At 46.2% G+C, this 26252-nt stretch overlaps 1 protein-coding gene across 2 annotated transcripts in view; it reads right to left on the bottom strand.

Annotated features, from left to right (window-relative positions):
• Nucleotides 1-26252, bottom strand: part of LOC147701659 (transmembrane channel-like protein 7) — a 475400-nt gene that overhangs the window by 411553 nt on the left and 37595 nt on the right. The window lies entirely within an intron of this gene.

Below are 26252 nucleotides of genomic sequence, written 5' to 3'. Positions count from 1 at the left end.
ACACTCCTGAGGCGGAAGCCGGGAGATTACTTGATTTTAAAATTGTATTTTCTGTGTCACCAATTGCTGAATATCTGTATTTTTAAACCACACTTACCCGTCTGGCACCACCGGAGCGTGCTCCAGAACCGCCAAACAGCGATCTCTTCGCTGCACCAAACGAACAAAAAGCAAAACAATTCTGCCGCCATTGACGGCGAGGAATCGAGGCCACGCCTACCCTTAGGCCACGCCCCCCGCCCACCGCAGTATAAAACGCTGCCGACAGCGCAACTAATCAGAAACTTGCACACTCCTGAGGCGGAAGCCGGGAGATTACTTGATTTTAAAATTGTATTTTCTGTGTCACCAATTGCTGAATATCTGTATTTTTAAACCACACTTACCCGTCTGGCACCACCGGAGCGTGCTCCAGAACCGCCAAACAGCGATCTCTTCGCTGCACCAAACGAACAAAAAGCAAAACAATTCTGCCGCCATTGACGGCGAGGAATCGAGGCCACGCCTACCCTTAGGCCACGCCCACCCGCCCCTTTTCCATCTTTAAAAAGATGTGCAATCACCGGACGCGCAGCGGACGGGCGCAGCGGGCGCGCCGTCAGCGCGCCGAAGGCGCGCCAAAGGCAAGCCCGTCTGGGCCAGTCCGGGCCCAGCCGGCCCTCGGCCCAGCCACTCTGCCCTTTTTAGCCAGGAACGACCGGACCTACACCCGTGAGGACTTACTAGCCTTAAACACCAAAAAACATCCCTCCTGCTCGCGCATCCTGAAGGGTGATACTCAATTCTCCGGATGTAACATCTGCGATCCCGCCGAACAGAACCCGGCACCCAAGGGCTTGTACCTAGGCCTACTTAATTGCAGGTCGCTCGTGAAGCACTCGCACGAAGTGAACCTCTTAATCACAAACCATGCCCTAGATATTTTGTTTCTCACAGAAACCTGGCTCACCTCCAGCAGTGGCCCCGATACCGTTCTAGCACTCCCCCCCGGGTACTTCATGTGCTCACTGAATAGACCAGAGGGCAGGGGAGGTGGACTGGCGATAATCCTTAAGGACGGCTTCACCTGTAGAACATCCGACAGCAACATCAAGGGATACGAAAGCTGCCACTATACGATACAAATTTCCCCAGTTACCTCGCTATCAGGAACGCTTGTATACCACCCGCCAGGTAATCTAGCAGACTTTCCGAACAAAATTATTGACCAGATTTCCATCAAATGCACGTCTACCACTAATTACATACTACTGGGTGACCTCAATGTACATTTCCTGGACCCGGTCGACAAGCAGGCCAGTGAACTACTTCAGGACTTCACCTCCATGGGTCTTGACCTGAAAAACCCACAGGCCACTCATGAAAGAGGGCAACTGCTTGAACCCATTTTCTCCAACATCCCCGACCTGAAAATCCTTGACCATATCCCCCTTCCCTGAACCGACCACTTCCTGGTTCCCCTTGTATGGGACATCATCACTCCGCCCCCTCAACCTCCCAAAATCAGAACGTATACCAGACGATGGCAGAAACTGGAACCAGACGTTTGGGCAGCCAAACTCAGGGAAAACGCTCCCTACCCCTCTCAAGACACCATAGCAGGGGACAAGGAGTTTAACACCTGGGTCACCCAATCGCTCGACGCCATCCTGCCTAAAACTTACTCTCTGAAACACACTAAGAGAGTTAACCCCTCACCCTGGTATACCCCGGAACTTAACCTTCTGCGTAAGGCTTGTAAAAGGAATGAACGCCTCTGGAGGAAGGAAAAAACAGAGGGAAAAAAAGAAACATTCCGTACCTCTGTAAAATCCTACAAAAAAGAGCTCCGCAACACTAAAATCTGTTTCTACGAGAACAGAATTAAAAACGCTGCCTGCTCGGCTCACGAAACCTATTCCGTTCTGAAAGAACTCCTCCACGCCCCCGACCCCCCACTCAAACCTCTCGATCCCAAAGAAGCTGAAACCAAATGTAACAACTTAGCCACCTTCTTTGACGAGAAGATCCAAAAAATTCTCTTTGCCATACCCTCCCCCGAACCGGCCCACACGGATCGGGATATCACCATCACCACCACTAATCCTCCCCTGCTGTCTGCTAGCCCCCAACCCTCCCTGGACGTCTTTGGCCCTGTAACAACGGAAGAGGTAGGGGCAACTCTGGCCTCAATTAAAAGTGGTTCCCCCCTCGACCCTGCACCCCTCCGCTTCCTGAAAACAGTGTCGAGCACCATCATCCCTCCCCTCATGGCTCTAATTAACTCCTCCCTTTCGGAGGGCATAGTCCCCCCCAGCTGGAAAGCGGCAGCAGTTAAAGGCCTTTTAAAAAAACCCTCCCTAGACCCGCAGGATCTCTCCAACTACAGGCCCATCTCCCTTCTCCCAGGAAATAGCAAGATCGCGGAGAAGTTGGTGAACAAGCAATTATCACTTTACCTAGAGAGCAACAACCTATTAGGGGTCTCCCAGACAGGGTTTCGTCCAGGTCAGGGCACGGACATCGCCCTCCTGGCAGCAGTGGAGAAGGCCAGAAGCATTCTGGACACAGGAGGATCAGTGGCAGTGATCCTCCTGGACCTCAGTGCGGCCTTCGACACTGTAGACCATCCTACCCTAATCCACCGACTGGGAGAAATTGGATTAAAGGGCATGGCCTTGAAGTGGCTAAAATCCTTCTTATCAGGACGTTCCTTTCAGGTTCGGGAAAATGATAGCCACTCACCCATCATCCCCCTCCGATGCGGAGTACCGCAGGGCTCATCCTTGAGCCCTACGTTATTCAACGTGTACATGGCCCCATTGGAGAAGAGGGTCAGTTCGTTCGGCGTGTCTATTATTAACTACGCCGACGACTCCCAGTTGGTCGTAACCCTTTCACATCCCCACCACGCCCCCTCTGATCTTCACAGCTGCCTCTCCGAAGTCCACCGATGGATGAATCTCTCATCGCTGAAGCTGAACGGGTCCAAGACTGAGATACTCTTGATGGGTCACAAGGGGCCCTCCCTGCCACCTCACCTTTGGCCCAGCTGCATAGGTGACCCTCCCGCACCCAAGGACGAGGTCAAGAGCCTAGGTGTGTGGATCGAGAAGGACATGAGCTTTAAAACTCAGGCAAAAAGGACGGCTGGGACATGTTTTGGTCTACTTAGAGCCTGCAGGAAGATCTTCCCCTTGCTTCCCGAAACCGCAAGGAGGCTCCTCATTCAGGGTCTAATTCTGGCAAGATTGGACTACTGTAACGCCATCTACCTGGGAGCTCCCGAAGCCACCCTCAACACGCTGCAGAAAGTCCAAAACGCCGCCGCCCGCCTACTGACGGGCACCCCGGCAAGATCCTCTGCCAGGCCGGCTCTCAAGTCTCTCCACTGGCTCCCAGTTAGAGAAAGGGTCGTCTTCAAAGCCCTCTGCTTGGCCCACAAAACCCTCAACAACAACGCCCCCCCCCTTCTCAAAGAACTCCTAATCCCCTACAAAGGGGAAAGAGATCTCCGGTCGAGTGGAGAAAATCTTATCTCGGTTCCCAGAGTCAGAAAATCCAAAACCGGTGGCCGTCGCTTCTCGGTCCACACGGCCAAACATTGGAATCACCTACCAAGAAGACTTAGGACAGAACTGAACTACCTCCAGTTCAGGAAAACTTTAAAGACTCTCCTTTTCCCTCAAACATAATCTCATCAGACGGCAGAAACCCCTGGAGAAGCAGGTCAGCGCTGGGATGCTCTCTGAGTTACTACGCGCTTTACAAAACCATTAAATAAATAAATAAATAAATAAATAAATAAATAAATAATACGGACGTGGGGGCAGATTTATGTCGGACTTGCGCCACGTTTAAGCCGCCGTTGCGTCACACAACGGCGGCGTAAACGTGGTGCATCCCTGCGACCCATTTACAATGTGACGCATCTAGGCAGATGCGTCACGTTGTAAAGCCCCACTTTTAGGCCAATGCTGCGTCAAAACCCTGCACCTACTTGAAGCAGGAGTAGCATTGGACAGATATGGCCCCCCAGAGCATTGCTGGAGCTGCGTCGTGCTTGCCACTGCACATTCTGCACCATTCAAATCAAGCCCCTTTTAACTGCAAGATAACTGCAATTGAGTCTGCCTGTATAGAAGTAAAATAGCCCAAACTCGTTATAATTTTACCTTTGCAAGTTGCCCTACCAGTTTTGTCTGCAGCCTAATGTGCGAGCCCCTTAAAATAGCTTCTTTTTCCCTTGAGTAAATGTAAATGTACAGGAATTTATATAGCCCAAATCACCGAGCGGTTTCTAAGCGCTTGCTTAAGGAACCCGTCCTGGTATTCCCCTGTGAGATAACCCCAGCAGGGTATCCGCAAGGTGAAAGCCAGGGATTCCGCCACGAGGGGCCGTTGTGGAGATTAAGCAAGCTATTGCCCAGAGTCGCAGAGTGTGAACCCGTGAATCGAGTAGGCACCGGAGCGAGAATTGTCGAGTCCATGGACATTTTAGGACTCAAGACCCCGCCGAGCCGGGAATTGAACCCTGGTCCCGGGCTGACCTCTGCTTCCAGGTCTGCCTCCTCTAACCAGTGAAAATTGCAAAAAACACAGTTGATGGACAGAATGTAGAACAATGTCATACATTCACCCCAGTACAAGGATCTGGGCCTAAATCCATCGTTTGTTTGCACTCCACGCCACCCTGGGTTAGACACTGGCTATATGCAAATCAGCTCTGACCCTGTGCCTCATGGGAACAGTCCAGTCCGAACTACCAAGCCATGTCTTTCCCAGACCGGAATCAAGCATCCAAGGACCGGTTTCTGGCTATCAGCCTTCTTCAGCCTGGATAGCTTGACTCCAGTGGTGTGGAGAGCCTGGGACTCACGTCTGAGTATACCCAGCACACTCAGGGTGAAAATTGCAAAAAACACAGTTCATGGACAGAATGTAGAACAATGTCATACATTCACCCCAGTACAAGGATCTGGGCCTAAATCCATCGTTTTTTTGCACTCCACACCACCCTGGGTTAGACACTGGCTATATGCAAATCAGCTCTGACCCTGTGCCTCATGGGAACAGTCCAGTCCGAACTACCAAGCCATGTCTTTCCCAGACCGGAATCAAGCATCCAAGGACCGGTTTCTGGCTATCAGCCTTCTTCAGCCTGGATAGCTTGACTCCAGTGGTGTGGAGAGCCTGGGACTCACGTCTGAGTATACCCAGCCCACTCGGGGTGAAAATTGCAAAAAACACAGTTGATGGACAGAATGTAGAACAATGTCATACATTCACCCCAGTACAAGGATCTGGGCCTAAATCCATCGTTTTTTTGCGCTCCACACCACCCTGGGTTAGACACTGGCTATATGCAGATCAGCTCTGACCCTGTGCCTCATGGGAACAGTCCAGTCCGAACTACCAAGCCATGTCTTTCCCAGACCGGAATCAAGCATCCAAGGACCGTTTTCTGGCTATCAGCCTTCTTCAGCCTGGATAGCTTGACTCCAGTGGTGTGGAGAGCCTGGGACTCACGTCTGAGTATACCCAGCACACTCGGGGTGAAAATTGCAAAAAACACAGTTGATGGACAGAATGTAGAACAATGTCATACATTCACCCCGGTACAAGGATCTGGGCCTAAATCCATCGTTTTTTTGCACTCCACGCCACCCTGGGTTAGACACTGGCTACATGCAAATCAGCTCTGACCCTGTGCCTCATGGGAACAGTCCAGTCCGAACTACCAAGCCATGTCTTTCCCAGACCGGAATCAAGCATCCAAGGACCGGTTTCTGGCTATCAGCCTTCTTCAGCCTGGATAGCTTGACTCCAGTGGTGTGGAGAGCCTGGGACTCACGTCTGAGTGTACCCAGCACACTCGGGGTGAAAATTGCAAAATACACAGTTGATGGACAGAATGTAGAACAATGTCATACATTCACCCTAGTACAAGGATCTGGGCCTAAATCCATCCTTTTTTTGCACTCCACACTACCCTCGGTTAGACACTGGCTATATGCAAATCAGCTCTGACCCTGTGCCTCATGGGAACAGTCCAGTCCGAACTACCAAGCCATGTCTTTCCCAGACCGGAATCAAGCATCCAAGGACCGGTTTATGGCTATCAGCCTTCTTCAGCCTGGATAGCTTGACTCCAGTGGTGTGGAGAGCCTGGGACTCACGTCTGAGTATACCCAGCACACTCGGGGTGAAAAATGCAAAAAGCACAGTTGATGGACAGAATGTAGAACAATGTCATACATTCACCCCAGTACAAGGATCTGGGCCTAAATCCATCGTTTTTTTGCACTCCACACCACCCTGGGTTAGACACTGGCTATATGCAAATCAGCTCTGACCCTGTGCCTCATGGGAACAGTCCAGTCCGAATTACCAAGCCATGTCTTTCCCAGACCGGAATCAAGCATCCAAGGACCGGTTTCTGGCTATCAGCCTTCTTCAGCCTGGATAGCTTGACTCCAGTGGTGTGGAGAGCCTGGGACTCACGTCTGAGTATACCCAGCACACTCGGGGTGAAAATTGCAAAAAACACAGTTCATGGACAGAATGTAGAACAATGTCATACATTCACCCCAGTACAAGGATCTGGGCCTAAATCCATCGTTTTTTTGCACTCCACACCACCCTGGGTTAGACACTGGCTATATGCAAATCAGCTCTGACCCTGTGCCTCATGGGAACAGTCCAGTCCGAACTACCAAGCCATGTCTTTCCCAGACCGGAATCAAGCATCCAAGGACCGGTTTCTGGCTATCAGCCTTCTTCAGCCTGGATAGCTTGACTCCAGTGGTGTGGAGGGTACACAGACAAAATATCGAGTTTTAAATTTCGATATACAATTATATCGAAGTTTAAATATCGATGGGACAAAATATCGAAGGTAAGTAATATCGACAGTCTTAATATCGATATTAGTATGATATCAGTAATATCGAAGTTTTAAATATCGATGTCAATAATATCGAAATAAATAACTTCGATGTTACTAATATCAATTTTTAAATAAATTTAGTGTATATTATATTGTATTTATTATGTTTTATTATTTATTTTTAATGTAATTTAATTAAATATTGTCTATTACTACTGTAGCGGGTTGTGGGTTTATAGGGGAATAGGGTGGGAAGTAATTTAATTATGTTAAATTAATTATTAATTAGTAGGAATTATTAATTAATTAATTGAGAATTAATTTTTAATTAATTTTAATTAATTGATTACTTGATAAATATGTTCTGTAGCGGGTTATGGGTTTATAGGGGAATAGGGTGGGAAGTAATTTAATAATAATTACTTAATTAATATATGTTTGTACATATTTTAATTAATAATTAATTGGTAATTAATTTATATTAATTAGTTAATTAATTAATATAATTTTGTACATATTTTTAATTATTAATTAGTTGGTAAGTAATTCATATTAATTAGTTAATTACATTAATTAGAGTAATTTTTTTTGTATATAATTTTTTGTTATTCTTAATTAATTAATTGGGAAAAATAATATTAATTATTAAATTAAATTAATTACAGCTAATGTGCTAATATATTTACTTTATTGTTATTGTTAATTAATAATTAATTGGTAATTAAATAATATTAATTAATTTTGGGTAAAGGGGTATTTTTAGGGTTCAGGGTCAGTTTTCAGTTTTTGGGTAAAGGGGTATTTTTAGGGTTCAGGGTCAGTTTTCAGTTCTTGGGTAAAGGGGTATTTTTAGGGTTCAGGGTCAGTTTTCAGTTTTTTGGGTAAAGGGGTATTTTTAGGGTTCAGGGTCAGTTTTCAGTTTTTGGGTAAAGGGGTATTTTTAGGGTTCAGGTTCAGTTTTCAGTTCTTGGGTAAAGGGGTATTTTTAGGGTTCAGTGTCAGTTTTCAGTTTTTGGGTAAAGGGGTATTTTTAGGGTTCAGGGTCAGTTTTCAGTTTTTGGGTAAAGAGGTATTTTTAGGGTTCAGGGTCAGTTTTCGGTTTTTGGGGTACAGGGATATTTTTAGGGTTCAGGGTCAGTTTTGGGTTTTTGGGGTACAGGCGTACAGGGTAAAAAAAAGAAAAATTTACATTAAATCAATTAAATGAAATTAAAAAAAAAAAATTACATTAAATTATTAAGTGTTTTATTTATTTTAAATGTATATGTATTAGTTTTAATTTTGTTTTAATATTTTTATTTAATATTTGTAAAATTATATGTATTTTAAAATATTTTTACATTATTATTAATACATTTAAAAAAACGATATTTTTAATTTCGATATTTTTGTACTACGATATTCTTTTTTCGATATTTTTGTACTTACCTTTATGAAGATATGACTCCGATATTTTTTATGTCGATATTTTTGTGCCGATATTTTTGTATTTCGATATTCTGTCTGTCGATATTATGTCAGACATTCGGTGTGGAGAGCCTGGGACTCACGTCTGAGTATACCCAGCACACTCGGGGTGAAAATTGCAAAAAACACAGTTGATGGACAGAATGTAGAACAATGTCATACATTCACCCCAGTACAAGGATCTGGGCCTAAATCCATCGTTTTTTTGCACTCCACACCACCCTGGGTTAGACACTGGCTATATGCAAATCAGCTCTGACCCTGTGCCTCATGGGAACAGTCCAGTCCGAATTACCAAGCCATGTCTTTCCCAGACCGGAATCAAGCATCCAAGGACCGGTTTCTGGCTATCAGCCTTCTTCAGCCTGGATAGCTTGACTCCAGCGGTGTGGAGAGCCTGGGACTCACGTCTGAGTATACCCAGCACACTCGGGGTGAAAATTGCAAAAAACACAGTTGATGGACAGAATGTAGAACAATGTCATACATTCACCCCAGTACAAGGATCTGGGCCTAAATCCATCGTTTTTTTTGCACTCCACACCACCCTGGGTTAGACACTGGCTATATGCAAATCAGCTCTGACCCTGTGCCTCATGGGAACAGTCCAGTCCGAACTACCAAGCCATATCTTTCCCAGACCGGAATCAAGCATCCAAGGACCGGTTTCTGGCTATCAGCCTTCTTCAGCCTGGATAGCTTGACTCCAGTGGTGTGGAGGGTACACAGACAAAATATCGAGTTTTAAATTTCGATATACAATTATATCGAAGTTTAAATATCGATGGGACAAAATATCGAAGGTAAGTAATATCGACAGTCTTAATATCGATATTAGTATGATATCAGTAATATCGAAGTTTTAAATATCGATGTCAATAATATCGAAATAAATAACTTCGATGTTACTAATATCAATTTTTAAATAAATTTAGTGTATATTATATTGTATTTATTATGTTTTATTATTTATTTTTAATGTAATTTAATTAAATATTGTCTATTACTACTGTAGCGGGTTGTGGGTTTATAGGGGAATAGGGTGGGAAGTAATTTAATTATGTTAAATTAATTATTAATTAGTAGGAATTATTAATTAATTAATTGAGAATTAATTTTTAATTAATTTTAATTAATTGATTACTTGATAAATATGTTCTGTAGCGGGTTATGGGTTTATAGGGGAATAGGGTGGGAAGTAATTTAATAATAATTACTTAATTAATATATGTTTGTACATATTTTAATTAATAATTAATTGGTAATTAATTTATATTAATTAGTTAATTAATTAATATAATTTTGTACATATTTTTAATTATTAATTAGTTGGTAAGTAATTCATATTAATTAGTTAATTACATTAATTAGAGTAATTTTTTTTGTATATAATTTTTTGTTATTCTTAATTAATTAATTGGGAAAAATAATATTAATTATTAAATTAAATTAATTACAGCTAATGTGCTAATATATTTACTTTATTGTTATTGTTAATTAATAATTAATTGGTAATTAAATAATATTAATTAATTTTGGGTAAAGGGGTATTTTTAGGGTTCAGGGTCAGTTTTCAGTTTTTGGGTAAAGGGGTATTTTTAGGGTTCAGGGTCAGTTTTCAGTTCTTGGGTAAAGGGGTATTTTTAGGGTTCAGGGTCAGTTTTCAGTTTTTTGGGTAAAGGGGTATTTTTAGGGTTCAGGGTCAGTTTTCAGTTTTTGGGTAAAGGGGTATTTTTAGGGTTCAGGTTCAGTTTTCAGTTCTTGGGTAAAGGGGTATTTTTAGGGTTCAGTGTCAGTTTTCAGTTTTTGGGTAAAGGGGTATTTTTAGGGTTCAGGGTCAGTTTTCAGTTTTTGGGTAAAGGGGTATTTTTAGGGTTCAGGGTCAGTTTTCGGTTTTTGGGGTACAGGGATATTTTTAGGGTTCAGGGTCAGTTTTGGGTTTTTGGGGTACAGGCGTACAGGGTAAAAAAAAGAAAAATTTACATTAAATCAATTAAATGAAATTAAAAAAAAAAATTACATTAAATTATTAAGTGTTTTATTTATTTTAAATGTATATGTATTAGTTTTAATTTTGTTTTAATATTTTTATTTAATATTTGTAAAATTATATGTATTTTAAAATATTTTTACATTATTATTAATACATTTAAAAAAACGATATTTTTAATTTCGATATTTTTGTACTACGATATTCTTTTTTCGATATTTTTGTACTTACCTTTATGAAGATATGACTCCGATATTTTTTATGTCGATATTTTTGTGCCGATATTTTTGTATTTCGATATTCTGTCTGTCGATATTATGTCAGACATTCGGTGTGGAGAGCCTGGGACTCACGTCTGAGTATACCCAGCACACTCGGGGTGAAAATTGCAAAAAACACAGTTGATGGACAGAATGTAGAACAATGTCATACATTCACCCCAGTACAAGGATCTGGGCCTAAATCCATCGTTTTTTTGCACTCCACACCACCCTGGGTTAGACACTTGCTATATGCAAATCAGCTCTGACCCTGTGCCTCATGGGAACAGTCCAGTCCGAACTACCAAGCCATGTCTTTCCCAGACCGGAATCAAGCATCCAAGGACCGGTTTCTGGCTATCAACCTTCTTCAGCCTGGATAGCTTGACTCCAGTGGTGTGGAGAGCCTGGGACTCACGTCTGAGTATACCCAGCACACTCAGGGTGAAAATTGCAAAAAACACAGTTGATGGACAGAATGTAGAACAATGTCATACATTCACCCCAGTACAAGGATCTGGGCCTAAATCCATCGTTTTTTTGCACTCCACACCACCCTGGGTTAGACACTGGCTATATGCAAATCAGCTCTGACCCTGTGCCTCATGGGAACAGTCCAGTCCGAACTACCAAGCCATGTCTTTCCCAGACCGGAATCAAGCATCCAAGGACCGGTTTCTGGCTATCAGCCTTCTTCAGCCTGGATAGCTTGACTCCAGTGGTGTGGAGAGCCTGGGACTCACGTCTGAGTATACCCAGCACACTCGGGGTGAAAATTGCAAAAAACACAGTTGATGGACAGAATGTAGAACAATGTCATACATTCAACCCGGTACAAGGATCTGGGCCTAAATCCATCGTTTTTTGCGCTCCACACCACCCTGGGTTAGACACTGGCTATATGCAAATCAGCTCTGACCCTGTGCCTCATGGGAACAGTCCAGTCCAAACTACCAAGCCATGTCTTTCCCAGACCGGAATCAAGCATCCAAGGACCGGTTTCTGGCTATCAGCCTTCTTCAGCCTGGATAGCTTGACTCCAGTGGTGTGGAGAGCCTGGGACTCACGTCTGAGTATACCCAGCACACTCGGGGTGAAAATTGCAAAAAACACAGTTGATGGACAGAATGTAGAACAATGTCATACATTCACCCCAGTACAAGGATCTGGGCCTAAATGCATCGTTTTTTTTGCACTCCACACAACCCTGGGTTAGACACTGGCTGTATGCAAATCAGCTCTGACCCTGTGCCTCATGGAAACAGTCCAGTCCGAACCACCAAGCCATGTCTTTCCCAGACCAGAATCAAGCATCCAAGGACCGGTTTCTGGCTATCAGCTTTCTTCAGCCTGGATAGCTTGACTCCAGCTATGAGGATTTCCTTTTAGGTTGATATCACTCAGAAGTGGGAGTGATTAGTTTAGAAAGGTTTTTATTATCTTTCTTTGGGTACACTGTTGTATATATATTGTATATATGGTATAAGTGTATTGTAAATAATTTTTGTATTGTACAGATTGGGTTTGTATAATTTTGTCTGTGCTAGTTTTTGTTTATTTGGGTGCCACTTTCTTGTGATACGTTTATATGTCTGTATAAATTTGTGATTTAGCTCTTTTTACATTAATGTGTACTGAACAAGATAATTAATTATTTCTTGTGTCTTATCATTAAATGTTGAATTAATTACTCAATACCTTTCTTTCTACTTTTTTCATCTTTGATGACCCTTGCTCCGGTATGGGAGGGTGATGTGGGCAGAACCCCTTTAGTATTTTCTAGTTGAAGTTTAGTAGAGATTAGAATAGTTTAGGAAAGAAGTTAGGCATACTTAAATCCCTCCGCAGATATTACATCCTTGTCCTGCCACTTCTGAGAAGTTTTTTCTAAATCATCCAGGAACATTGCGATAAGAGAGGAATAGGCTTCTCCAATAGTATTTTTCTTAGAATGAATGATTGACTCTACAAAGGCTGTTGCTTCGCACAATACCCTCCCCCCTAATTTTCGTACAAGAAAATCTCTTATTTGTAAATATTTTAAAAAGTCATGCCAGTCCAAGTGATAATCATTTTTTAACATTTTAAAAGATTCGATCCCAGATGGGGTGAAGAAGCATCCTAACGGTACTAATCCTGCCCTGTTCCATCTGATCATACAATTATCTCAAAAAATGGTTCCTGGAAGGATTGGGTTGTCTATAAGGGGGGTGTAAAATGAAATGTGCCCTAAACCCAGAATTTTACTCACCACCTTCCACACATTGAACCCACTGTAGAGTGTTTTGAATTTTACCTTTTTGTGATAGCTGTCGTGCATATGTCTCTATAGATACCCTCTACTTTGATTGCCAAGAAGGAATTGAAGAATAGACAGTTTATCGCCCCCCTGCATTTCCTCCCCCACCGAGTTTTGTATGAGCTTGCAGCTATAAAGTAGCACCGATGCCCAATAATATATTTTACATTAGGGGGAGCCAGACCGCCTTTATCCTTAGGGAGAGTAAGAAATTTAAAGGCCCAAATAAAGCTGGCAAACGTGTGTTCTATTGTCTTAAACCAGTGGCTTGTAAATTCAAGAAAAATAGTTCTGAATAGGTACAAAAGTTTCGGGAAATACACCATTTTAACTGTGTTCACTCTACCAATGATAGACATATGGAGATTGTCCAGGCGACGTAGCTCTTTAAGTATTGAGCCCAGCATTGGTTTTAGGTTTATGTCTACCATATTCTCCAGGTTAGAGGAGATGGCGACTCACAGGTAAGTAGCTTTTTCCACCACCAGAGGATCGCCCATCCTGCTTTTTTTGTTTAAAGCGATTTGTGTCTTCCCTTGATTAAGAGCATAGCCAGAAACTAGACCAAAGTGGCTGGCTTCATTCTCAATAGCGGTCATAGCTGCGTTAGGATCAGCCGTTACAATGGCTATGTCGTCGGCGTATGCCAGTGTTTTGGTTCGGTACTCTTGTGCCACAATAGGTGGTATTTCCCTATTCTTTTCAAACCTACAGATAAAGGGATCAATATAAATTGCAAAAAGCAATGGCGAACATGGGCAGCCCTGTCGTGTCCCTCGGGAGATTGTTACTTCTTTGGTTTAGCTTCCATTCACTGATACTACTGCACTGGGGTTGATATATAATTTTTGTACTGCCTGAATAAAGCCTTCCTTGAACCCAACCTCAGCCATGGCAGCCCATAAAAATTGGCAGGAGACCCTATCGGAAGCCTTCTTGTCATAGAGAAGGATCAATGCCATAGGGTCTCCCACAACCTCAGTACCATCAAATAGGGTAATCACCCTCTGTATGTGATTATATGGCTGAGATACCCGCCACCCCCTCTCAACACACTCCCCAAGAATGGGAAACCGGAAACGGTTCTGAACTTTTGGAAGACGGGAGGGAGTGACCCTCCCGGCCGTATTTATTAAAATATGAAACAAAATTAAAACATTAAAATAACAGTTTCATATTAATGTACAATTTCATTTCCACATTGCGATGTTTGGCTAACCTTAACATATTCTCTAATACAAAGGTTCTCCTAGCCGAACTAACATCCTACAAAACGTTTAACTTGAAATTGTACATCCTAACGTTTAAGGGCCAACGGCAAGGTCGTAACCGGTGTCAAGATCCCTAAACCAGACATATCACCCTCACTTGTGAGGGTCGACCGCACAGAGGCGTACCTCAAGTGCATTTACCAATTTCCCTTGACTTGACGGGGGCCCCAATAAACTCGACGCCATTTAAAGGTCGTCCGAGGACTCCTGTGAGGTATCTAGAAGGTAGCGTAGACCCCCTCCCAAACCCCACACAACTTACCACATCTGCCGTCGCAGATGTCCCGGCCCCGGGAAATTCCCCAGGAGGGGGCTGTAACCCCTCCTACCCAGGAAGGGGCCTTGACCGCCTTTCCTTTCCTTTCGGCGGCCCATCCTTAGAAGGGACCGCCTCCCCGTTGAGGGGCCAATGGCCACCTCCCTCGAGCGCTCCCATCCGTAATGGGTGACGCCCACCCCTAGGGATCTTCCAATTACTGCTCACCGATCATGACCTTACCGCCACAGGCCGGATAGTTGACCGGCTATCCGGACCCCCCACAACACTCCTGCCTAAAGGTCATGTCACAAAGTCTTTAGCCAAGCTATCAGGTCTCCTATGAGTAACTCGTTCCCCATCCGGGACAAATGAACACCATCCCCCAAATACATACTATCCCCTTTAATACAACCATGCGGAATAGAATGCAGTGTACTTGAACGGAACAATCTACTCATTTTATTATTAATTTTTCTTACTGAATGATTCAGAGCAGAAACCGAAATAGCCCCCCGCCACACTTTCCGTGGAATCATATGGGACCATGCAATTGTGCACCCTGGAACTCTTCTCGCTAACCAACTTACAGTGGAAAGCATCCCCTCAAGAAGAAGTCGTCTACCAGTGGTCACCAAATCGTTGCCTCCAAGATGTACTATGACTACAGACGGCGGTGACCTCGTCCGCCCTAACAAACCCTCGAAAAATGATTGAAACTGGTCAATACAGAGCCCGCCCTTTCCGTAGAAGGACACACTGTACCCGTATTCCCCAGCCACGTGAATCATGTCACCTGCTTTGAATACGTCCGCGGCACGCCTCACGTATGAGTGGCCCACGACCCACACCTCCTTTTTCACAGCCGGTGCTGTCTGACCGCTGGCCCCCCGGTGTCGGGTCGACTGCACAGTCCGCCCCGCCTCGTAGGCTTGCGCAACTGAAAACCAAACAAAAACAAGAAGCGTGAGTACAACATTACAGCTTCACAACATGTGCAACCGCACATATCTCTTATAACAGTTTGAGGACCAACGCCCCACACGTTTTACTCGTTCAACATTCAGACCCCTGGCTGTAGCCTCTGTAGCAGCCCCTATCCGAAAGGAATGGGTCCCAAACTCGCCGGGGTTCAGGCCCGCGGCCGAAATTGACATCGCAAGCACCCGCTGAAACTGAAACCTCGTCAGTGGGGTGGCGTCAGCGTGTCTCAACAAGGTCCCCCCCCCATGATGCCACCCTATGCGTTAAATATTCCTCCACGCACACCACAGGGCACATGGAAGACCCGGGAATTCTTTGTATGATTATGCTGTCCCCGATCGCACCCTGATCGGTCTTGGACCTGACCAACGAGACAGTCATGGTCTCCCCCCTGATCTGAACGTGCTCTCGGCACAGTCCCCCCATGGCATCCTGCTTGTTCCTTGCTACTAGTTCGCTTACTCGCATAGCCCCATGGAATGCTAGCACAAAAGCGGCTCGGAATAACACTGATTCATACTGGGATGAACACGTTGCAGGAAGTACCGATAACAACAGAGCCAACCTATCCAAACCTATCGGGCGCCTTTCATCTACTCTGCGACCCTCAAGGCGTTGCCACCCACGTAGCGCTTTTTGCACCACGAAAGACACAGTCGGGTCTTGGATCCCATGAGCCCTTGCCATAAAGGAGATGGCGGCCCGATGCCTCTGGGCCGTAGCCACTGATTTGCCTGCCTGATGTAAGGACAGCTGAAATTTTACCACTAGCTCTTCCTGACCCCAAAGCTCTCCCCTAGCAGTCCCCAAAAAGGCCCAATAGGATCGGAACGCCCCTTCATATGCCTTCCTCGTCCTGGGTGCTAAACTCTCTCCCACGAGGTTCTGTAGTTCGGGGCACCGAGAGACCAGAGAGCTTCGGGAAAGGGTGCCGCCACCGGGTCCGCTGTGGGCAGAAAACCCCAGAAGGCCTGCATACGAAAACGAGAAAGCGCATCAGCCGCTTGATTCATCACCCCCGGCACATGTCTTGCCCTAAACAGCACGTTCAATTGCATACACAATAACACAATTTCTTTGAGTAATCTCAGAATCCATTTGCATCGTGCTGCCTGGCTATTGATACACTCAACCACGGTCATGTTATCAGACCAAAACACCACAGAGTGATCTCTGAATCCCTCAGGCCAAGTTTTCAAGGCCACCAGAATGGGAAAAAGTTCAAGAAAGGCAATGTTACTTGTCAGCCCACCCTCATGCCACCATAACGGCCATTTTTTAGCTGACCATTGTGTGCCGAATATGGCACCAAAACCAATGCTCCCAGCCGAATCTGTCCACAACCCCAGCTCTTCGGAGGACACCGCCGGTTTATTCCAGACAATTCGACCATTGAACTCCGCCAGAAATGCCAACCAAATGCGCATGTCCTGGCGAACCTCTGCCGATAGTCTCGTGCGATGATGACCCTCCTTCAGACCGACCATGGCCTGAGCGATCGAGCGAGAAAAGGGCGGGCCATCGGCATTACTCTCAGGGCAAAATTCAGCTGGCCCACCAATTGTTGTAATTGATGCAGTCTGACTTTAGACTCACTAATACATTTTTCCAGGGAAGCCCTGAATCTTAACACCTTTTCATTTGGTAATCGAAAACAACCTTCCTTTGAATCGAGCTCGATCCCCAGGAACTCGAGGCAAGTCGAGGGACCCACAGTCTTACCTGGTGCCAGTGGCACACCAAAATGCTTCATTAAGCACAAAATTCATTCAAAGCCTGTCCACATTCTGGATCCCCGGCCGCCCCCAGAAACAAAAAGTCATCGAGATAATGCATGACATGCTGAAAACCCGTCCTCTTTGTGAAGACCCATTGCAGAAAACAACTGAACTTTTCAAAATAGGCACAAGATATAGAGCATCCCATCGGCATACATCTATCCATGTAATAGTGACCCTGAAACATGAAACCAAGGAGACGCTGATCGTCTGGGTGTACCGGGAGCAACCGGAACGCTGACTCAATATCTGATTTTGCCATCAGCGCCCCGGGCCCTAGGCGATTCAACATGGCGACGGCCTCATCGAAGGATGCGTACTGCACCGAACACACTTCCGGGTCTATCGCATCATTCACGGAAAGACCACGTGGGGCTGATAAATTATGTATTAACCTAAACTCACCCGGGTCCTTCTTAGGGACCACCCCCAAAGGGGAACAAACAAAGTTAGCACATGGTGGCTCATCAAATGGACCGGCGACTCGACCTCGAGTAACCTCCTTCCCAATCTTCTCCTGTACCACGGTTGTATGTTGCAAGACCGACAGTTGGTTTTTACATTTTGCTACACCCTGAAAATCCCCCACTGGGATGCGGAAACCATATGAAAACCCGTTCCGCAGCACCCCAGCGGAAACATGATCCGGGTACTCGCTGAGCCAAGGAATCATTGCCATGGTATCAATCGGAGTAGGTAAAGGCGCCCCTCGGACTATTTCAGACCTGCTTGGCGCCTCCCCTACCACCGTTATCACCCGTTTTGGCTCTGCACATGGACTCAGGATGGGATGGCTGCCCACACCCACCGCATTCATGTCTAAACTTGCATGACCCCTGGGGCCTCGTACATTTACCCCTGTTAAAGTTCCAACAAATCCCCCTTTTACCTGCGTTGCCGTTTGGCTTCGAGTGGTAGTCATTACCTGTACTCGATCGAAAGGGTGTCCCAGCATATTGGCGGGAGGATTCACCCCCGCTACTCCCTACCAATGGTAACTTCAACATACCAGTACTCTCCATTTTTGACCATGAAACAGAATCGTAACAATCCCAAGTCAAGTTCTTGTCGTGTTCTTTCGCTTTTCTAAAAATATTATCGTAACAAAACCACTGATTGCCCCTATACGATACAGAATATTCCATGATCCGTGACTGATAAATAGGCAATTCGGACAGCAACTCGGGCCTACGTTCGCCCATGATGGCGGTAAAAATTCCCCATGCCCTGCCCCAATTGCCAATGTTTTCGTCAACCTTAAAGGCGGCCATCTTTGCGCGCCAAACACTCGGATGCATGAGCTCCTTTTGGCTCTTAACATGCTCCATCTCATAATGATCAGTCAGCAACGAGAACATGTTTACATACTCATCTGCCCACATCTTTTCCTTAATAGCCAAAGGAACATGCTGACCCAATTTTTCCCTTCGTGAGGGTGCAGACTCATCCCTCGCAATCGGCAATGGCCGCTTACCTGAACCGGAAGCTGCGTCTGCCGCTGGACCTGCTCCTGTCGATTTTCCACCCGCCGGAGACGGCATGATAACTGGCGATGGTGCCTTCACCGCCTCCCTATTGTCACGCAGTTGCTTCATCAACACCTGTGCGTCATCAGCCGTGGCGCCCTCGCCATCTTTCCCCAACCACGCTGCCAATTGTGCTGCCAACTCGGGCGGCATATCCTCCCCGGACACGGGGGTGACCACCACGGGAATCGGATTCCCCTCTGTCGGCACCGGGGTTGGCCTTTCGAGTGGGGTATCGGGAACCGGGGTGTCTCCCCCCGCTGCCCCCCGTCTGGGCCTCTTGCCCTTCCCTCCCGGAGCGGCTCCTGCCAACGGTCGTTTCGGTCCCCCTTCCCCGTCTCTAGCCGCCATCTGCCTCTTTAGATCGGTTACCTCCTTCATGAGCATACGGAGCATCTGGTCGGTAGTAACTCGCTTTCCAACTTTCTTAGGCATTCTCAGACAGAGTATCTGCAAGACAAAAAGAAAGATTACCACGTTCAAAATTGGCTCTTCGTTCCGTCTCGAGCTCACGTGCAGCGAGGAGGTGCAGCTTCAGAGCACAGGAACAAGAGGATGCTTTCTTGGCTTGTTGCTCCTTTTATCCGTCTTCAGGGCGGGCGTAAACCCGCCCCTGCCTGCCCCAAAGGGCGTGGCCGGCCGCGTCAGTGTCTAGGCCAGCCCACTCCAGGGCGGGAAAAAGCGCGCCCCGGCTACGCCGCTTCGGGCATACCAGCCGAGACTCGCCTCCCGCCCAAGATGGCTTCCCGGGGGGATCGTGGTACTCCGCCATACGTTCGGGGGGACCGAATGGTCGCCCCTTTCCAATAGTAGACTTCCTAGGGACAAAACCATGCTGACAATTAGTAATCACTTTATGAACAATTGTGGCAACCCTATTAGCCAGCATCTTTGAGTACATTTTTGAGTCTGCATTGACAAAAGTAATAGCGCAGTAACAGCCTAACTGCTCTGGGGGTTTATTCTTTTTAGGAAATATTACTATTTTAGCCCTGGACCATGAATATGGAGGTTGGCCGCCTTTAAAAATGTGAGCAAATAGCTCTAGTAGTATGTTTTTAATTTGCTCTAGAATGTTGAGTAAAACTCGGAAGGGATACTACCCAATCCAGTAGCTTTCCCCTTCAGGAGGTTTTGGATGGTGGTTAAAAGCTCATCTGAGTTGGGGGGCTGCTCTATCATAGTCTGATCCTCCTCATCCAGTTTGTCATAAACACTATTTTCTAGGTATTTTTGTACCTCAGCTGGGCCCCAGCTTCCTTCCTCCATGTATAGATCTCAATACCTCCAAAAAGCCTCTCTAATAAGCTCTGGGTCCTATAATTGGCCCTTGACGGGAACCTGTATTTTGCGGATCAGATTGGATGTGGATTGTTGTTGCATACACACAGCTAGCTGATGGCCCACTTGTTTGTTAACTTCATACACCAATTATTTCCGTGCTGTTGCTTTCCTGACTGATTTGTCAGTAAAAATATTGGTGATTGATGCCTTGGCGATTGCTACCTGACTTTGGGTTTTAGTAATTTCTTCAGCCGGATTTGCCCCGCTTTTTACTCTTATCAGTTCTTCTTCAGCCAGCCTAAGATTCTCCTGTAAGCCCCGCATGGTCTCCCTCTCTAGTTTATTTGCCCTCATTGAATACCGCATTGTCTCTCCCCGTATCCCAGCTTTTATTGTGTCCCAAACTATATCAATCTAAGCGCTGCTGATGTTGTCAGCTAAAAAGTTGGGGATCCAACCTTTCATATGGGCACAATAATTATCATCTAGTAGAAGGTTCTTCTCAAAGGTCCAGGATGTGGGTTCTACTTTTACAGGTGCCATATCCGGGAAGCAGATTAAAGTATTGTGATTGGATAGTATTTGAGGCAGCTTCTCCGTTTGGCATTTACTTTTGAGTGAGTTTGACATTAATATGTAATCTAGTCTAACATGGGTAGAATGTGGGTTGGAAAAAAAATGTATCCCGGATCGTTAGGTTTGGATGTTTGCCAGCCATCCACTAGGCTGTGTACGTAACACATATTTTTCAGAAACTTAAATACTTTCAGTTTGTAGCCTTTGTATAGCCACTCATCAATCAGCGACCAGTCAGTTGGAAGATTTATATTAAAGTCCCCACAGACCGTTACGAGAAGAGGCCAGTGTGCAAGCTCGTTGGAAATTTCATCAAAAACTACAGGGTCATCACTGTTGCTACCATATACTGCACATAATGTTAGCTTCAGTCCCCTACCGTTTTGGCATTCTGTAATAGCTATCGGCCCATCAGTTTTAGAGCGGTTAAAAACAAATCCACTGCCCTTGACTAAGATCGCAACCCTCCGAACCCGTGCCCCCTGTGACGTAGCACATACCAACCTATACCCTAGTGTGTTTAAAATCTGAATCTTAGATACCTCTATGTGTCTTTCTTGGAGGCACACAATATTCGACCCCAAGCTCTTAATCCTGTTGCGACTATTTGTCTTTTTTATGTCATTTAATCCACAGATGTTTAAGGATAATACTTTTAAAGCCCCATAGTTTTAGGATGAATGACTCGAGTGTTGCACCTAGTTTACCACCAGCCCATTTGTTACTTTGGCTTGGCCTTTGCCTGCTGGTGTTACCTGATGATGTTTCTCTCATTAGTTTGAACTAACTGTCTGACCCAACCCCATCCACCCCTGGTCCCTCACCACCCTCCACCATTCTTGGAGGTTACCTGTCCCACTCTGGGCCAGGGGTTTGACATCCGTCATCCAGTCCCCCATGAGCCCGCTGAGCCACCCCCGCCGTGAAACAAACTGGTGCTCCCCCTCATGTACTACTAATCAAATACCTATATTATATGCACAAGAAAAGGAAGTAAGGGGAAAAATAAAAGGAAAGAAACTTAATAAATACCGCAATTAAGACACCAGCCCTAAGGAGTTATCACATATGCTTGCTTAGCCATTAAGGCCCAATTGAAGCATTTAACATAATTGAAAATACATTCATTGTTTGTGCCCTGCGATTTCCTCTAGGTAGTTTTTGGAGTGTATTTCTGAGATACAGCTTTGAGTAGTTCCTTGATAGATAATTTTCAGTCTGGCCGGATTTTGCAGCTACACTGTTGCCCCATGCTTCTGGAAGGGGTCAAAGAGCTGCCGGAGTCACCACCTACGCTCCACTGTGGCGTGCGCAAAATTAGGTCGGGAAAAAAAGGTTACTCCCTCAAAAGATTCTTTGTTCGTGGGTCTAGCAAGATCATAGAGAGCTTGCCGGAGCAGAAAATTTCCAAAGAATAGTAACATGGCCCGAGAATGTTGCTGAGATACTGGGCCCCACTTACTGGGAAATAAAGGAAACCTGTGAGCTCTCTAAACGTCTTTGTCCCAGTCCCAATCTTATAGTTCTGGAAACGCCCCTTTGAGAAACGTGACCATAAATTTCCTTGGATCATCCTTCTCAATATCTTCTGGAATCCCCAGAAAGCGAAGGTTATTATGCCTCTGCCGATTTTCTTGCTCCACAGCCTTCCACATCAAGTATTTAACAATGCCCTTGTGTTCATCATTCTGTGTTTTAAGCAAAGAAACATCTTTTTCCAGTTGTTCAGTTCTTACTTTCACCGAAGCCATGCGGTCAACAATTTCAGCACACGTCTTTCCCACCTTCCGGACTGCTCCTTGCAGTTTCTTTGCCACCAGGCGCGATCTACGACGATCCGCCTTAGCCTCTGCATGGAAACTCTTGATAGGTTGTAGAATGTCTTTTAGTGCGGGCTCGTTGATCTGATCACGATATTCACCCACTTTAGAGCTTTCCGTGATTGTTTGGTTACCGCCAGCAGTTGACACAGGTTTAGAGAATGCTGTGAGTGAGGTAATTCATATTCCTACTTTAGATCTGTGGTGTCTTCTTTATCAGAAGTGTTGCAGTCCTTTTCCTGTTGGCCCCTCTTTTCCTTTTGCTTTTTCAGTCTTTTAGAGAGGTGTTTATGCTTCAGTGGGTCGGTGTTTGAGCTGCTGTACCACTTGGTGGCTAGCCCAGGCCCAATTAAAATGTAATGAAGAAAAATCATAGGTGCTTCTTTACGGATCCTTCCGCCCCGCCCCATTTTAGAGAAGATATTTGGCCGGCAGGCTACCCCTTGTCTAAATTTATAGGGAGCCAGGCAAAAATTTAGGGGTATGGTTTAGCGAGGAATTTAGATTTCTGCCCCAGATCAACAGGGTGGCTGGTGTGTGCTTTGGCACACTGAAGCGCCTTAAAAAGTTTCTTCCACTTTTGCCTAGAATGGCTAAGGAAATGGTGACCCGGGCTCTCATTCTCTCACGCCTGGACTATGCTAATGCCTTATATATTGGCCTTCCGGCATATCAGTTAAGAAACCTACAGATTGTCCAGTATGCAGCGGCTAGAGCGTTACTGGGTATGCCGGGATGGTCCAGTGTGAGCCAGCTTCTTCGGGATTTGCACCGGCTTCCGGTCGACCTACGTATATTGTTTAAGGCTCTCACGTTGGTCCATGGAGCACTTTACAAGTCTGGCCCTCAGTATCTTAGAAGTCGGTTCACGTTCTATGTGCCGCCCCAACAGCTACGCTCCTCTGGCCAATGCCTGGCCTTGGTCCCCAGGTATTGATTGGCTAGAATGGGAGGTAGCTCCCTCTCTGTCAGAGCAGCTGTGGCCTAGAATGCCTTGCCCTTTGAACCGCGGAACAACGACTACCTCAGACTGTTCAAAAAACACCTGAAAATGATGCTGTTTAAGTAAGCTCCTAATCTGATCTGGCTATCTCTCCTTCTTCCATTTGGCTTTCGTGCCGGGACACTTCCGAGTAGCTGTGCGCGCTATAAATGGAGGATAACATAACATAAAATAACTTGGCACCCTCTTCCGCACTTGAAACGGAGATACTAATGTCAGATAGTTTGGAATCCTCAGTGAGTGAAAAGAATTTATCCTGACAATCCGGTGTCTTCAGGGTATACTGCTGTTGGCAGAAGCTACTAGCTTGCGTATTAGGGGAGGTACTCACAGGTTCTACCAGGGGGGTTGCGCTGTGATATATAATATACATATTGATATCCTTACTGGGGCTTCTACAATGCTGTATCAAACTTCCAGGAGGGTGTGTAGAAGGGGCTGTAGCAGCTATTGGCGTTGCACCGTCAGAACAATGTGAGTCATTTATTGCCTCTACTGAGGTAGACAGTCTGCACTCACTTTGACCATTACCACTCTGCATCGACCTGGCCTCGCTCGCTCCCGGAATTTCTACAGTAGGAGTGGTAGTAGAGCCATTTTCAACCCTCGTTACGGAACCAAAACTTGTGGTGATTAAAGGTTGCCTACTTCCTGAATCTTTTATTAGGTGCGAAAAGCTCTTTTTGGTAGTTACTGGTTTTGTTGACTCGTTTTCATGGGCTTTCCTATCGGGGCACTCCAACCTTTCCCCCTTCTCTCCCCTGCCTTTGGCTTTGGATCCCAGAGTATCTGCTTTCCTCTGCCGAGTTATGGCGACCACAGCACTCGTCTGTGAGGGTACGGACGTGGGGGCAGATTTATGTCGGACTTGCGCCACGTTTAAGCCGCCGTTGCGTCACACAACGGCGGCGTAAACGTGGTGCATCCCTGCGACCCATTTACAATGTGACGCATCTAGGCAGATGCGTCACGTTGTAAAGCCCTGCGCCACATGCGGGCATTCCGGTGCTGGGTGGGCGTTCGGGGGCAGGTGCGCCTCGCAAATGTGCCTGTGTGAAATCTACAAGATTTCACGCAGGCACTTTTAGGCCAATGCTGCGTCAAAACCCTGCGCCTACTTGAAGCAGGCGTAGCATTGGACAGATATGGCCCCCCAGAGCATTGCTGGAGCTGCGTCGCGCTTGCGACGCAACTCCAGCAATGCGCCGCCTTTACGGCACAGATGCGTCACGCATCTGTGCCGTTTGTGCCCCATGGTGTGCTGCATTGTAAATGCGGCGCACCATGGGTGGCAGAGCTGTGGCGCACAATAACTGGCGCATCCCTCGGGATGCGCCAGTTATTGTAAATCTGCCCTGTGTTCTTTAATTTGCCACCACGCGCCCCTTTTACTGTCATGCGTACTTGTTCTCTGCAGCCACTGACACCACGTCTGATCCGGGAAGACCTGTCTGGCCAAGGAGTTCTATACCAGCTGTCGCCCGGCAGAATCAGTCGGTTTCTTCGGGGTTGAGGGCGTGAGCTTCCCGCAGCGCCTCTGTGGTCAGGTGAATCGGAGAGAGTGGTGGAGCTGCACGCAGGCCGGCGCGAAGTCAGAATACAATAGCTGCGTTCTCGCGGCCGAGGGGATGCTGCAGCTCAAGCCTGAAGATGCAAGTAAGAACAGCGGACGGGGTATTGGGGGGTGGGCGGGGGGTGGGAGGGGGGAGGGAGGGATGTTTCAGGACCATTCCTTGTGGCCCTTTCATGTCGGAAATGTTCCGTAGGCGTGCACAGCAAAGGTACTCCCAATCCACGAGCTTTTTCCTTTCCGCTTTTCGTTTCTATTTGTTTCTATACCGAAAGTCAATCAGCACACAGGGGGATGCTCAGCGGAGCATCACATTGGCGATGTCAGTCGGATGCCATCTTGCCTCCCAGTTACTGCCTGTTTAGTAGTAAACTTTAGCAATATTCTGCGTTTAGTTGGGTGCCTCGAGCAGTTGGCCCTGGTGCCACTGCACCTGCTGCACCATTCAAATCAAGCCCCTTTTAACTGCAAGATAACTGCAATTGGGTCTGCCTGTATAGAAGTAAAATAGCCCAAGCTCGTTATAATTTTACCTTTGCAAGTTGCCCTACCACTTTTGTCTGCAGCCTAATGTGCGAGCCCCTTAAAATAGCTTCTTTTTCCCTTGAGTAAATGTAAATGTACAGGAATTTATATAGCGCAAATCACCGAGCGGTTTCTAAGCGCTTGCTTAAGGAACCCGTCCTGATATTGCCCTGTGAGATAACCCCAGCAGGGTATCCGCAAGGTGAAAGCCAGGCATCCCGCCGCTAGGGGCCGTTGTGGAGATTAAGCAAGCTATTGCCCAGAGTCGCAGAGTGTGAACCCGTGAATCGAGTAGGCACCGGAGCGAGAATTGTCGAGTCCATGGACATTTTAGGACTCAAGACCCGCCAAGCCGGGAATTGAACCCTGGTCCCGGGCTGACCTCTGCTTCCAGGTCTGCCTCCTCTAACCAGTGAGCCACACTTCTCCACCTTGAGTCAGGAAACAGTTTCTCAAAATGTAGAGTGAAATCAAACGGTGTCAGTCGGTACAGGCTGCACTGAAAAAATGCATCTTTGATGCCTTTCAATTCCAAAGACTACCCACGGGCAGTAACCCTCTCGATATGCATTCAGGGCTGCGTAGCGTGTTTGCACTCACTATGCCTCGGCTTGCTCTCATGTTTTTGTTTTCCAGCACACACTGTATTCCTCCTATGTTATAATTCACTCTTTCCTCTGTCTCTGCACTCACACTCCATCTTCCTACACTCACAACCACACTCGCCTTATAGACTCTCTACTGCTGCCCGTCTCTTCAGCACTCTCCTTCCCTC

Source organism: Lissotriton vulgaris, chromosome 7, assembly GCF_964263255.1.
Source record: "Lissotriton vulgaris chromosome 7, aLisVul1.2, whole genome shotgun sequence".
Lineage (NCBI taxonomy): Eukaryota > Metazoa > Chordata > Amphibia > Caudata > Salamandridae > Lissotriton > Lissotriton vulgaris.
Note: the sequence above shows the minus strand (reverse complement) of the source record. Positions and strands in the feature narration are given on the sequence as shown.